Below are 15,076 nucleotides of genomic sequence, written 5' to 3'. Positions count from 1 at the left end.
GAAAGAAAGGAAAACAGTCAAGCAAGACAAAATACTAGTTTAGCCATTAAACAATGTCAAGGGCCTTTAGTTCCTCCTCAAGCGCTATAGATCTTATTCTGAGCTACATCTTTGAGCTGTTTTGCAGATACTGAAGCCCCCTCCGGGCGGAAGAAGTTAACTGGATGCTGCCCACAAGCACGCAGACCCCAGACCCACTGGAACCAGAAGGTGGATGATGGTGACTCCCGATGACCTCACCACCAGCCAATCAGAAGAATGTGCCCAAGCTGATCACACACCCCACAACGCCCCCTTGTCTTGAAAAACCTTTTCCTGAAAGCCTTCGGGGAGCTCAGGCCTTTTGAGCACTAGCTGCCTGGGCTCCTTGCTTGGCTCCTGCGATAAACACTGCACTTTCCTTCCCCACCACCCAGGGTCAGTAGATTGGCTTTACTGCGGATGGGCGAGAGGACCCGAGTTTGGTTTGGTAACAAGACCTCTGTGGGTAAAATGGGAGAGTGCCTTCTCAAAGCCGACAATGAACATGCAGAATCGCTTATTCTAGGGAAGGATTTCCATATCCACGGGACAGGCCTATCACAGCCACTGAACTGCAGCCCAGCAAGCATTTAAAATAGCCTGAAATCACAAGATGTGCACAGAGCCTGGTTCTCTGGAATCCGGAACCAGCAAGGGGAGGAGGGGCAGGGGTTACTCTGTGTGTTGGTCCTGCCCGCTGCTGTGTCTCCCGTCGCCAGAGACACAGGGCCAGCTCAACATCAGCAACAGCCAGGCACACACCTCCCCCTGCAGCTCTCTCCATGAAACACACACAGTCTTCCGTGATTCCACTGATTTCAGGCTCTGGTACATTTTCACAACAACAAATTTCTATTTTTTTTTTGTAAATTGTGAATGATTTCAAGCAACAGCAATGATGAAATATACATGAACGTTATTGTGCACGGCTTTTTAGCTAGAAAAATTTCCTCGTAGTTAGAATAACTGCTTCAAAGGGTTGTAGAGCTGGGAGCCATTTGCTTAGGTTATAACACAAGAGAAACAACATTTGCAGAAAGCACAAATCTGATCTCCATATCTGGACCAGGAAAAGCATTGTATTAATCAACAAAGAAATGAGACATCTGGGCCCCGGACACCTACCTGAAGCCACAAAAGTGTCCACACAATGAAGAGGCAGCGTCCTTGCACCAAAATCACTGCCAGAACCAGGCCCTGGGCCCCAAGCTTGGCGGAACACAGTTGCCCTGCCCAGGGGTACAGATGTCCCCTGCCTCCCAGGGGACAATTCTGAGAGCCATCAGGCTCCAGAGCTCCTGTGGGCTTGTCTGTGGCCTCTGTTGTGGCTCCATCAGTGTCCAACTCCTCCCTCTGCCCTGTCTTCCCTCGCGCCCTTACAGGCATCGCTCTGAGAGCCCCCGAGATAAATGTCCTACACAAAAGTCTTCATCTCAGAGTCTGATTCCCGGGAACTGGACCAGACCTGGCTCAATACCCTCCTGTTCCCATTTTAAGGATGGTGTTCCCTCCTCAGTCTCCCTGAGAATTCTGAACCTACTCACCTTAAAGTTCTTTTCAGACGGTTATTATTTCTATTTCCCTGGGTGTGCATTCTCCCATGTGTTATCTTCTGATTGTTCCTTGAGTCTCTTCCTGTGATTTATCATTTTGTTTGCAACTTGTGCTGTGGATATTTTCCCTCTTACCTGATTTTGCAGTTGCCTCAGCCTGGCCTGCAGATTGTGTGGTTAAAAGCAGATCTTACAATAAGCATTCAGGGCCTGAAACGCCTTGGGCCCACTGCTCCATCTGGTCCCCACCTCCCCTGAATATGCTGCTCCAGCCTCTGCTCATCCTGGGCCTTCTCTCCACTCGTGGGCCTGGGTGCTTTCCTCTTCGTTTTGAACATGTCTCCTTTTGTTCATTTTTTTTAACTTTATCATGCATTTGAGTCAGGAACAGAGAAGAGAGGATTATGCCTGGATCCACCCTGCCCCATCTTGGCTTGGAAGTCCAGCCCAGTTCTTCTGTAGACAAATCTGCTTGTTCAAAGGTCCTTCTGCATTTTGAGTCTAAATCAGCCTCCTCTAAGTTGTATTAGTTAGTCTTATCTCCACCCTCTGGAGCCACTTAGAAAAGGTTCATTCTTCTTCTGCGTGATGTCCTTCCAATAGGTGGTCCCTGATGGTGGTCCCTGATGATGGTCTCTAATGGTGGTCCTGATGATGGTCTCTGATGGTGGCCCCTGACAGTGGTCCCTGATGATGGTCGCTGAAGGTGGCCCCTGACGGTTCCTGATGGTGGCCCCTGATGTGGTCTCTGATGGTCTCTGATGGTGGTCCTGATGGTGGCCCCTTGATGGTGGTCCCCATGCTTTTCAGGCTGAAAATTCCTGCTGCCTAAAACACAGTTTTTAAATCCTTTGCCAGCCTGGAAACCCTTCCCTGGATGCACTCCCATTGGTCAATTAATATTTAGTTCTCAGTATAATTTTCTTAATGTAATTCTCACCATTTTGTTTTGCCATTAACAAGTCTATTTAGACTCCTAATTTCACTGCCAAAATTCTTCCAAGAGCAAAGAGGTATGCACGCACAGCCCAGCAATCCCCTCTAGGACGTCACTAACAGATGGCCAGACTGCCCCATTGGAGTATCTCAGAGATGGAGCACCAAATCACCAGGGCAGACCCTTGGACCACTGAGCAGACACTGCATGTGTTGGTGTTTCTTTCACTGAATCCCAATCTTCCTCCAAATGAAAGATGAATGTACAGGGACATCTGATGCAACATTCTTTCTAAATGAAATATATGGGGGTGGGGAGGATGCAGGCCAGACACCTAAATGTCCATCAAGTAAGGGAGTGATTTAAAAATTGAGGTAGCTTATGCCATGGAAAAGACAAAATTTGTGAATGTTGATATCGTATGTCAAATGACACAAGCATGTCCAGGATATGCTGCTATATATGGAGTGTAATGAATGTTGAGGGATTTCAATGATATAAACGCATATGATGGATCCATACTTGTAAACACCTAGAAAAAAGATCTAGGAAGCTACCTGCCAATGGCTGACAGTGGTTCCCCCTCTGGAAGGTGCAGACAAAGCATGAAGCAGATTTGCACTTTGCGTTATAACTAATCACTTCCACATTGTTGGAACTTCTAAGTGAGTGTGTATTACTTTTGTAATTTATAAAGGAAAAGAAAAACACATTCTCCAAAAGCACGTGCAGGTGAATAAGGGTTCTAGCAGCCCAAATGACTGTTTGCTGCCTGCTAAGAGGCCATGAGCCTGCACTAACTGAGCCTCAAAGCAGCCACTGTCACCACCTCCTGTAACAGATGTGAAGGCAGAAGCACAGAGAGGTCAAGTAATTTGTGCAGGCCACACAGCAAGAATAGTGCTGGGCCAAAATGCCCATCCAGGTCCAGCCCAGAGCCTGCTCACCCAACCCCTGCCCTGCCGAGGGCTTCTGCAGCCTGAACTTGTGCTGACGACTTTTGGGAGCAAAGGGGATGTCAAGTGTCCAGAGCAGCTACCCTCCCTCATGGGCCGTCCCTAATGCCCCAGCTGGCACACGTCTACCCTGGTCCTACAGGGGCCTGAGGGCCAGGATGACCGTGCCTCATTCACCTTTGCCCCTGAGACCACCACGGTGCCTAGCAGTAGAAAACATTCAACAAACTCACATTCTAGAATGTTCTAAAATGCATTCCATGTATTCACTGATATGCATTATATGTTAAGCCCAGTATTTAGAATGTCTGTGGTTCCCGAATTTTCGGTTTATTAGGTATATAGCTTGGATCAAGATTCTAAATTCTTTAAGTGTCAGTTTTCTCATCTTTCGAATAAAAACAATACCTCACAGGGTTGTTCTGAGGATTAAATGAGAATTAAATGTATAGAAGACTGAGCACAGTGCTGGCCACACAGAAGCATCTGAATACTCAGCCTAGGTATTTATGTATTTACTACAGTTACACCTCTATTGCCTGGATTGGGGTGGGAGGTGTCGGTACCTCGGGAAGGATCACTGCCATTTAGTGACATATCAGACCTGAAGCTCCTCTCCCCTAGAGCAGCCCTGGCCGCACAAGGGCAGGGCCGATCACATCGCCCATCTGTGCTGATACACCAGAACTTCTCAGGCCCAGTGATGTTCCCTCTAGAAGCTTCCTCCTGCTGGCAAACATCTATCACATCTGCGCTGCCCACCCTGATGCAAGATGAGGGGGACCCTGCCTGGAAACCCTGGCTTCCACCCACCGGGCTCAGAACCCCTGCCAGGCGGGGGCGAGTGTGTGGGACCTTCATAAAAACCTCTCCATGAAAATTTGACATTCCCACTCATAGCAAAGTGCCTTCTCAGGTGAATGTGGCTTCTGCACAGAATATTCCCGATGCCTTTTATAAATGTTGCATCTGGCTGGCTGAGTTAATTAACAGAATGAAAATAATGGGAAAGACAAAATGAGCTAAGCCACTCACCATGGCAGTGGCAAGAGGAAAATAAAGCCCCTCAAAATTCTGAGTCAGATAAATCACAGCAAGATCCTTTCTGACCCACCTCCTAGAGAAATGGAAATTAAAAACAAAAATAACCAAATGGAACCTAATGAAACTTAAAAGCTTTTGCACAGCAAAAGAAACCATAAACAAGACGAAAATACAACCCTCAGAATGGGAGAAAATATTTGCAGACAAAGCAATTGACAAAGGATTAATCTCCAAAATATATAAGCAGCTCATGCAGCTCAATATCAAAAAAACAAACAACCCAATCCAAAAATGGGCAGAAGACCTAAATAGACATTTCTCCAAAGAGGATATACAGACTGACAACAAACACATGAAAAGATGCTCAACATCACTAATCATTAGAGAAATGTAAATCAAAACTACAGTGAGGTATCACCTCATGCCGGTCAGAATGGCCATCATCAAAAAATCTACAAATAAATGCCGGAGGGGGTGTGGAGAAAAGGGAACCCTCTTGCACTGTTGGTGGGAATGTAAATTGACACAGCCACTATGGAGAACAGTATGGAGGTTCCTTAAAAAACTAAAAATAGAACTACCACATGAGCCAGCAATCCCACTACTGGGCATATACCCTGAGAAAACCATAATTCAAAAAGAGTCACGTACCACAATGTTCATTGCAGCTCTATTTACAATAGCCAGGACATGGAAGCAACCTAAGCGTCCATCGACAGATGAATGGATAAAGATGTGGCACATATATACAATGGAATATTACTCAGCCATAAAAAGAAACGAAATTGAGTTATTTGTAGTGAGGTGGATGGACCTAGAGTCTGTCATACAGAGTGAAGTAAGTCAGAAAGAGAAAAACAAATACCATATGCTAACACATATATATGGATTTTTTTTTAAATGGCCATGAAGAACCTAGGGGCAGGACAGGAATAAAGACACAGACATAGAGAATAAACTTGAGGACGCAGGGATGGGGAAGGGTAAGCTGGGACAAAGTGATAGAGTAACGTTGACATATACACACTACCAAATGTAAAACAGATAGCTAGTGGGAAGCAGCCGCATAGCACTGGGAGATCAGCTTGGTGCTTTGTGACCACCTAGAGGGGTGGGATAGGGAGGGTGGGAGGGAGATCCAAGAGGGAGGCGATATGGGGATATATGTATACGTATAGCTGATTCACTTTGTCATACAGCAGAAACTAACACAACACAATTGTAAAGCGATTATACTCCAATAAAGATGTTAAGAAAAAGAAAATTCTGAGTCAGACTTGAGAGGGCCTGTTTATCAGCATCTGATTAAATACCCAGCTCCTTGGGGAAATAAATTCCCATCATTCTCTCCTCAACTAGACCAATAAAGTGTTACTTACGTGTTTTCCCCTTAAAAGTTCTCCTAATTCCTCACGCTCAGCTCTGGAAACCAAATGTCCACCTTTAGCAGCTTGACTAGACAGAGACAGAGGTTTTAAATTCTTTGTCCTTTTCCTTTTCCACTCCCTCTCCCATGGGTCCCCCTTCCGACCCTCCCTCCGCTGTCCGTGGTGCTGGAGGGGAACTGACAGAAGAGTGTCTGGTGTGCAGCCAAGCTCCTCCCCTGACCAGCTGGGGGACCACAGGCAGCCGTGGACTGTGAGCCCCTAACGGGGAAAGTAGGACAAACAAATACCCAAGACCCCTTGTCTCCAGATTGTTCCTGGGGCTCACGTGCCCCTCAGGCTCAGGGAGGCCTGTGGTTGAAGGGAAAGAGCTGGGGTTGGGCTCAGACCCCCGCCCTCTGCCCTGAGCCTCTCCTAACCTCTCTGAACCTGTTCCCTGTCTGCAGAAGTCACGCTTAGCACTCAGTTTTGCCAGGAGAAGAAGTGCATGTAACATACCTGTGGCTCCGAGCCCCTCCTGAAGCCAAGCAGGACCCAGGGGGGCGCCTGGGGACAAAAGCCTTTCTGTGTCCCCTTCCCTAGTTCCAAAGGGCAGGTTCAAACAGTTGCTAATCAGGGAAGGGAGGGGATGTGGAGACCAGGTAGGAGCAGCCAAGAAGCAACAGTGAAGCCTCGGGGCAGGGTCCTGGTTCTCCCTCAAGGGATGCACAGAACAGTATCTCTAAGCTCTTTTGCAGAACTGAGACGCCCACCAAATGGAAGATGTTAACTACTTGATGAAGCGCTCTTCATTCCAGAGAAGGTCACAGTTCACCCACCACCACCTGAAGCCAGAGGATCTCTGGATTGAAGGCCTGTGGGCCCTGCAGGTACCCTGATTCTTACCAGCAACCCCATCCCTTGATTCTGACTCTTCACACACCGCTCCCGGGATGGGACACACAGTTTTGAGGGCCTTAGCCCACCATGGTCCCCTCTGCCTGGCAAAGCAATAAAGTTATTCTTTTCTACTGCACCCAAAACTGTCTCTGAGATTCAGTTTGGTGCTGGGATACAGAGGCCAGATTCGGCATCACTATCAAGTCTGTGCACCCCGAGAAGCAGACACTCATCTCGGCCGAGGGTGTGGAAGAGGCCACATCCCACATGCAGACTTGAGCCATGTCCTAGATGCATCCCTAACCCTTGGCTGTTGACAAAGAAAATGTATTAACCCATATTTGATGAGGACGCTTCCTTAATTGCCAACTTTGATGCATCTTTCCAATATACTGAAACCCCTAATGAAGACGTGTACGAGATTAACAGATGCAATTAGAAATAGTCTTTTTGTTTCATTCGATACAGAATCAGCTTTTTATTGCACAATTTATAACACCTTCACATTTTCAAAGTCAAGGAACACAGAAAGAGGAACTCAGCACGCCAGAGCGTATCACATGTAATTATCTTTGGAGGAAAATAAGAACAAAAGTATGAGATAAATCTCATTGCCTGTTGAATAGTGAAAACCCACAAGAAACAGAAAAATGTCCATAAGTTTGTGTTCATCACAAGTGACTTTCCAAATTGGCTTCATAAAACCTTTGTGACCTTCAAGACTGGTTAAATCTCCCGGCCAGCATTTTCGACATGAAAAAACAGTATTTAAGGAATCTGTACTATTAGAGACTCAGTGGGTTTTTGTAGCGTTGGCCACCAAGGTCAGAAAGACGGGCAGCCAGGAGCCCCAAACCCGAGCATCTTCATCTGAGGGCAGGCTGGGGCAGGACCCCATGCATGCCCAGTTAGGGGTCTGCAGGGACCCAGAACATGGCCGGGAGCCCAGGACTGTCAACAGGCTGTGTCCATAACAGTGAGGACACCTCCTGCCCTGGCCATCACCCACTGTGGCCAGAGGCATGGAGGACCCTGCTTCCATGAATGAGGCAACGGTCCAGAAAACCACCTGAACCCAGGGCCGGACCTAGGACACTGAGGCTGGACAGACATCCTTTACCAGACGCCAACTCTGATACCGCCTGGCAGGTCCAAACCAGTCACAGCAGCTGAGAGCTGCACCCAAGCACGGGTCTGCCCCTGGGCCTCGTGGTGGGCACCCACCAACCAACGCTCAGACCTAGTGGGCACTGAATGACCTCTGCTGTTCAGAGCACCAGGCAGGAGACACAGGGAGGCACGTGAAGAGCCGTGTGTATCAGGCTGACATCTGCAAGCCCCCTGAGCCCCCAGACAGGGAAGAGCAGGCGGGAGGGAGAGGAGGAGGGGAGGGAGTGGCGGGTGGGCAGGGCTCTCCAGGCTAACACAACCTCGGAGCTTAAAGGAGAAAAACAACGTCCAACTGCTGACTATTCCTTGTGCGATTCCTATAACGAGCATTAAAAACAATCAGTGGGAATTATTTTGACTTTCAGGAAACCCTCTAAAAAGCTGAGGACTTCCTCAGGGGAGGGTCCCAGTAAGATTCTTTCATGCATTAAAATCCAATTACGACCTAGGAACAATGGTCATTCTCAGTCTCAGTTGCAGAGAGGTCAGTCGTGGAGACTTGGGGAAACCGGAAGGAGGCTAGGTGCTTTCTCTGCAACCATCAGGCACGGGCCTGAGCCACCAGCGAAGCGGAACAATTGGTTATGAAAAACGAGGCTTCGGGGCTCTTAAAGAACCTCAGGAACTGGAAGATTTGGGGGCAAAGGATGCACAACAATATTAACATACTTAATACTCCTGAACTATACACTTAAAATGGTTTAAGAAGATAAAATGTAGGCTGTGTGCATGTTACCATGATTTAAATGATAAATCAATGTTTTCAAAAGATTTGGGGCAGGCAGAGGTCAAGCTGACCCTTGTCACTGCCTCACTGTCCCCCTCACCTCCTGAGGTCCGCCGTCTCCCTCACTGGCAGGTGGTAATTCACCCTAGCTGACACAGTACTTTCCTGGGCCACTGCCTGTGGGCTAATGTCCAAGCGCCCGGGTGGGACGCTGGTGCCTCGATCATCTTCTGCCCCACCCTGGAATGGGTGTCCCCAGCTAAGAGAGGACAAACTTGGTCCCTGGCCACGGGGCCTGCCTGCTCCCTGGGACTCCAAGTGCCCTTCTGCTGGACAGAGCCAGCTCACCAGTGGCTATTAGGTCTCCGCCAGCATCCAGGAGGTGGTTTTGTAAACTCTCCAGCTCATCTAGGAGGGTCTCGAGGTCACATGGGGCGAGCAGCCCTTTGTGAGGGAGACCTGGGTCCCTCTTGCCATGACCTCGGGCTGGCAGAGGGCAACTCCCAGAGAGGGCTGACCCGACCACAGCCTCCCAGCAGCCAGGGGTATAAACCTTCGCACCCCAAGAGGAGCTGGGGCACATCCCTGCATCTTCTACTAGGACGGCCCTATAACATCACCCACGCGAGGAGAGGCTTTGGAGGATGGCCAGAGGGTCCCACCAATCATTCTGCAGGCGTGAACTGGGCCAGCCAAGCTGGGACATGCGGTCCCTAGTTACAGTCCCACCCTGGTATCTGGGGACCTAGAACAAACGCTCATCTGATGCAAACACACTCACTACTCAGGCCTTTCCCTAGTGCCCGTCCTCATCCTCGGCTTCTCCCCACCACAGAGAAGATCAGAGGCTAAGGGTAGGGTGACATGCCCCAGTCCACGGCGCACCCGCAGACCCAGACGCTGGCGGTAAAAGCTCTCCGTGCCCACACACTGCCGCTTGACCTGAGATCTAATGCTGGTTTATCATGTACGCTGATGTGTTTCCAGGTTGACTGAGGTCTCAAGGGTCAATGCTAAAGAGAATTTATTATTTCCTATTTTTTTAATTGTGGTAAAATACACAGAACATAAAATTTACCATTTTTAAGTGCACAGTTCAGTATGAAGTACACTTAACAGTGCTGTGTAACCACACTGTAATAGGGAAAGACCTTCGTATCCTATTACAAGCTCATCACTAAAGGGATGTTGCCTGTAAGCTTAAATTATACATAATGGCCCATCTCTGGGGACCCTGCCTCCCAGGTTACGATCATTAAGCTAAAATACCTTTAACTCACGGGAAACATCCTGACCAGGCCCACCTGCGAAGCCTGCAGGAAGGAAGGAATGAACCCATCCCCTCTGCAGTCTGACCAGAACCAGGCCTCCCCTCCCCCTCTTTAGCATAAAAGAAGCCTGAATTCTAACTTGGGGAAGATGGTTCTTTGGGACAAGAGTCCACCATCTCCTTGGTCTTCTGGCTTCTGAATAAAGTCACTAACACTTGCACCAACCCTCATCCCTCGACTCACTGGCCTGTCGTGCAGAGCAGTACAAGCTTGGACTCGGTAACATCACTACCATCCAGCTCCAGAACTTTCCCATCCTGCAAACCTGAAACTCTGCCCCCGTTAAACACTAACTCCCCATTCCCCTCCCCCAGGCCCCAGTACCCACCATCTACTTCCTGTCTCTATGCATTTGACTATTTTAGACACTTCACAGAAACAGAATCATCTCGTATTTGTCCTCTCGTGACTGGCTCACTTCACTCAGCACAATGTCCTCAAGGTTCATCCACGTGGTAGCAGGTGTCAGAACGTCCTTCCTTTTAATACTAAATAATATTCCATTGCATTTAAGCATGTAGATTTTAAAAAAACCCAGAAAGCTGTCCTCAGCCGCCAAGGTTGCCTCAAGGTCAGAAGCGTCTGATGGGAGAGGCTGGTCTGTGGGCCAGGCCACAGGCCATGGCAGCTGCGACCTTCAGCTGGATTCTCCTCTTCCTGGGTTGTGAGCTGCCCTGTCCTCTGGGGCCACTCCAAATGTGGCCCTGAGAGCAGTGTTCAAACTAATAAAAGCAAATGGAGCTCCTGATTGCTCCTAATGAAGTTATGGGGCTTCTGATGCTCACTGGAGAAGTTAATTCTGAAAGATGGTGGTCATCTCCCGTTATCCTTTCAAGGGGAATGGAGCGGCTCTGGGGCCCCGGCTGGCACTGCTGATGGGTGGGGGGCTGTAGGCACTTGGCTCTCAATGGCTGGCCCTTCTGCCCACTGCCAGGGCCTGGGACCTCCTCCGGGGGTGAGCTGCCCAGATGCAGAAGGCTGCAAGACACCCACTCAAACAGAAGGCCACTGCTCACAACCCAGGCAGGCACACGAGGGGTAACGAGGGATGCAGCCTAGAGGCAGCCTGGGGGATGTGGGGAGGACTGTCCATTCCTGGCGTCTTTCACATTTCAAAAAGCCCCATAAACCAGGACCCCATGACCCCTGTGGCACACTAAGTGTGAAACCCTTGACTGGAACTATCCATACACATACACTGACCCTGAACTGCACAGCTAACTCAGAATCCCAACCCCACACAGATGCTGCCCCGACCCTATGCGCACCGTTAGTGAAAGTGGCTGAGGGTTCAGGACGGGGTGTGGTGACTCCCCTGCATCAAACCCCGGATGTTCAAGCTAGCTGCCTTTCCGGCTCATCATGTGTGTAGACAAAGCTCTCGGCTACAAGGAGACGGAGCGTTCTGAGGGCAGGCCTGCGCACCCCATCCTCACTCCACCAATCCACGTGGACACGCTGGAACCAATAATCCCCGCCCTCCAACCTCCACGCCATCCTGCAGCGCAGGGCAGGGTGTCCAGTTCCTGCCCAGCTCTGCCACCAGCTCCCCGGAAGGCCCTGGACCGGCCGCTCTCCTCCCCTGGGCTCAGTTTCCCCCTACGGACCCTGTCACACCCAAGACCCTCTCCTCTGAGCAGCCCCGTGCACAGACGCTCCCCTTCCCTCAGGCCAGCTCAGGCCACTGGGTGGTGAGTCTGACCAGGAAGGTGGCCCCCCTCCAGGGCTGAGTCAGGACGGGCCACCGCCTTCGCTGGACCCCTTCCCCTCGGCCAGAGGTGGACTCTGGGGCCACGGCTCCAGTCTGGCCAATGTACAGGGAGGCTGCTGTGCACAGGAGAGAGGTTTCCCCTAATGAAAGGACACAGGGGCTTCTCCACCCCCTCTTCCTGCCCAGGGGATGATGACAACAGCGGCCCCGGGCAGGGTCCCCAGAGATGCAGCGAGCCCCTCAGAGGCAGGAGCATGGCCGCCCTCACATCCCAGGGTGAGAATCACCCCCCCAGGGACACCGTCCTCTGCAGCCGAGAGCGTCCTACCCCGCGCACCACCTGCTCAGAACCCCTGCACTTTCGGCTCAAACCCCGAGCAATTTGGAGGGGCCCCTCCACCTGGGCTGCCCAAGTCTCCCTGCAGAGCTGGCCCTCCGAGGCTCGGCACACACGGCAGCCGCCAGGGAGCGAGCGGCCTGTGCTCTGCCCGGCCGGCACCTGCCCGCCCAGGGACCCTCGGACACCTCACCTGCGTGGCACCCATCGGACACCTCACCCGCGTGGTGGCACCTGCTCCTCCAGGTGGGACCCCTGCAGGCTGCCCTCTCGGTGAAAGGCAGCTCTTACCCCACCCGACAAAACCCTTTGGCAGCTGCTCTCGGGGACCTGGGTCCCTCCACCCTCAACCCCAGAGCCAGAGCCATTATGGCTTTGCTGCTGTTTGCTCTCCCCGGGAGGCCCCCGCCTGCCCCAAGCGCCCCCCTGGGACCCTCCTCCCTTCCAGCCTACACCTCTCCACCCGCATCCCTTGCTCGGTGCCCAGCACGCTGCCACCCTGCACATGACACCGGGGGACTGGATCCTGAGAGGCCCATCTCAGCACCCCAAGCCCTTGTGTGGGGCCTCCACCACACCCCTTCCAGCCAGCCCCATTTACAGATGAGCAAACCGAGGCAGAAGGCCATCAGTGATGACCAGGGTGGCACAGGTAAGGACTCACCTGTGCAGAGGGTAGCTGGAGATGGGGGGTGGCGTGGGGCTGCCACAGCCAGAGGGAATGGGGGGCAAGTCTCCCAGATTCTAGAAACAACACTGCTTGTCTTTGCTTTGAATCGTAGGAACGTTGGTTCAGAGGCAGGACAGCTCCTCTGTCACTCCTGGGGCCTCCCTGTGGCATGAAGCCCAGACGTCAGGGAAGGAGCCTCCAGGGTCACAGCCCCACTGGGGGCCTCCCGCCCACCCCGCCCCAGGAGAGCCTCATGTCCAGGACCCAGCTGCTCCCACCTCCCTCCATCCCCTCCTTGGGGTCCCACCACCGTCCCAGGAGACGTCCCAGGTTCTCTCAGCTCCCCCAGCCAGGGAGGATCCCGTTTAGGGGGAGGTCTCCTCCCCTCCCCTTCCCTGTCCCCCTTCTCATCCACGCACCCCGGACTCCCCAATCCCATCCTTAAAAGAGGGTGAGAGTCCAAGAAACACAGACATTCCCGGAGGCCACTAAAGACAGACACCTGCTGGATGGCGCCGGGAGACACTGAGAGCATAAACACCGGAATCAGCAGCTCAGAATAGCCAGCCACACCGACATGCAAATACCTCGAAATCTGACATCCCTCTGGGCACCTCTGGGCACAATGCAACTAAAACGCGATTAGCGCCAAGTGTCACTGATTTCCACCTTCCAGGGACTGGTAAACCCTTCTGAGGGCACGTGCGACTGTTATAAACCCCTGAAGTCTCACTTCTAAGTGACATCCAAACCGCAGAGCAGAGCGTTTTACAAAGCAAGCAGCAACAACGAAGCCACCAGAGCTCTGGAAGCAGCCGTCAGGAGGAGGGTGGGCCTCCAGGGCCACCTGAGCCACAGTCCAGCGGTCAGAGATGGGAGCGGGTGGCCCGGGTCACCCAGACCACACGACCCAGGGCCCCACCTGGAAGCCGGTCCTGGGGCAGTGTCGCCTCACGTGCAAGTGCAAAACAGCAAGTGCAAGTTAAAGGGTGTTTTAGGAGGAATTCGGCTTTTCTTTTTATTTATTTTTTTAACCGGCTTCATTTATTTTTCTCATATAAAACAATGTGGTGGCTCCAGCTGTAGCCTGGGTCCTCTGCACGAAAACACTGCTTTCCATGTGCCTTTACAAGATGATCAGTGAATTCCTGATACAGAGACTTGATGAGTACCGACTCTTTCCAGAGATCATGGGTGAGACACCTGTAGGTCTTGGAAATGGCATCAAAGGTGGCCTTGGCAACGTCGCCCAGGGTGGTGGTGCAGCCCCTGGCGGGATGTAGCAGTCGTCAATTCTGGCCATCAGCAGTAGCTTCCTGGGCACAAGGGCTGAGATGACGCCAGTGCCCCAGGGGCAGAGACGAGGCGCACCAGCACAGAGCCTCAGCGGCCAGTCGCCTGGGAAGGGACGGTATGGGGTCTGCCGATCTCATTCCCCCCAGGAGCCTCGCCACACGGGCACGATGGGGAGCTTGGCCAGAATTAGGGCCCCATGGAGGGCCGTGGCTACCTCCTTAGAGCACGTGACACCCAAACCGACATGTCCCTTGTAATCCCCGATGGAAGCGAATGCCTTGAACCTGATCCACTGGCCAGCACGGGTCTGCTTTTGACAAGGCATAATCTTCAAAACCTCGTCCTTGAGGGATGCCCCCGGGAAAAAGTCAATGATCTCAGATTCCTTGATGGGCAGAAGGAGGGGACAGATCTCCTCCAGGGACCCGATCTTCACGCCCTTGACCAGGCGGCCCAGCTTGGTGACGGGGAGCCACTCCTTGTCCTCAGCCTTGCCTCCTCGAGCTCCGAGGCGTCAGCCCCGGCCCTGAGCCCGGCCCCGGTTGCCGCTGCCAAAGCCTCCGAGGAAGCCACCGCAGCATCTCACTCCAGGGGCCCCTGGGGCCTCCGGGCTCTCCCGCAGCACCGGTGTCATCCGCCCTTCGGTGTTTTGACGGAGAAGCGGCGGAATGAGGCTTTTACGTTGATGTTTATGAAAAGAGCGTGCAGAACGTGTCCCTAACTGGGAAAAAGCACGCACCCAGTGTATCTTGTTTCTACCTAAATCTGTGATGCATCGTCTACATCAAAGTGATGACACCGAAACGCTCTCACAATGTTCTACAACTCGGACCTCAGTAAGAACCGTGAGGTGTTTATAGGAACTTGACCTTGGCAGGCATCTCTGTGGGAGAGATGTGTCACAGTGCACCCAGGTGTGCCCTGCGACCCCAGATGGAATTTCCTTCCCCACCTCCAGATGGAGGATAAGAGAGAACACAGTTCTCAGAGAGCTCCAAGGGCTGCTTCTAGCAAGAAAACAGCAGACAAACTCCTATTAACCAAAATTTTATTACGTTT

General features: G+C 51.8%; 1 pseudogene across 1 annotated transcript; it reads right to left on the bottom strand.

Moving 5' to 3' along the window:
* Positions 1–13,662: 13,662 nt before the first annotated feature.
* On the bottom strand, positions 13,663–14,729 carry LOC309792583 (small ribosomal subunit protein uS5-like; annotated as a pseudogene). Its single transcript has one exon. The product of its transcript is annotated as a small ribosomal subunit protein uS5-like (transcript).
* Positions 14,730–15,076: the final 347 nt, after the last annotated feature.

Source organism: Mesoplodon mirus, assembly GCF_964341445.2.
Source record: "Mesoplodon mirus genome assembly, chromosome: 2".
Taxonomy (NCBI): domain Eukaryota; kingdom Metazoa; phylum Chordata; class Mammalia; order Artiodactyla; family Ziphiidae; genus Mesoplodon; species Mesoplodon mirus.
This window is presented reverse-complemented; position numbering and strand designations above follow the sequence as displayed.